We start from the raw sequence: 216 nt of genomic DNA on the forward strand, positions 1-216 counted from the left end.
CCTGTGTTGAGTTTAGGACAACTTGGTTCCACAGACATCTAGCTCCGTGAAAAATCTACAGGAGTTATATGTACACATTTGAAGATATTACCAAAATGTGTGGTATTTCATTTGATTTTCTCATATGAAATCTCCAACTATTAATTATCTGATTTGACTTACCATCCGTCCACGATTCCCTGATCCACAAACCATGTAAGCCTCCTCTTGGACAGC

This window comes from Mizuhopecten yessoensis, unplaced genomic scaffold (assembly GCF_002113885.1).
Source record: "Mizuhopecten yessoensis strain PY_sf001 unplaced genomic scaffold, ASM211388v2 scaffold4849, whole genome shotgun sequence".
In the NCBI taxonomy this organism is placed as follows: Eukaryota; Metazoa; Mollusca; class Bivalvia; order Pectinida; family Pectinidae; genus Mizuhopecten; species Mizuhopecten yessoensis.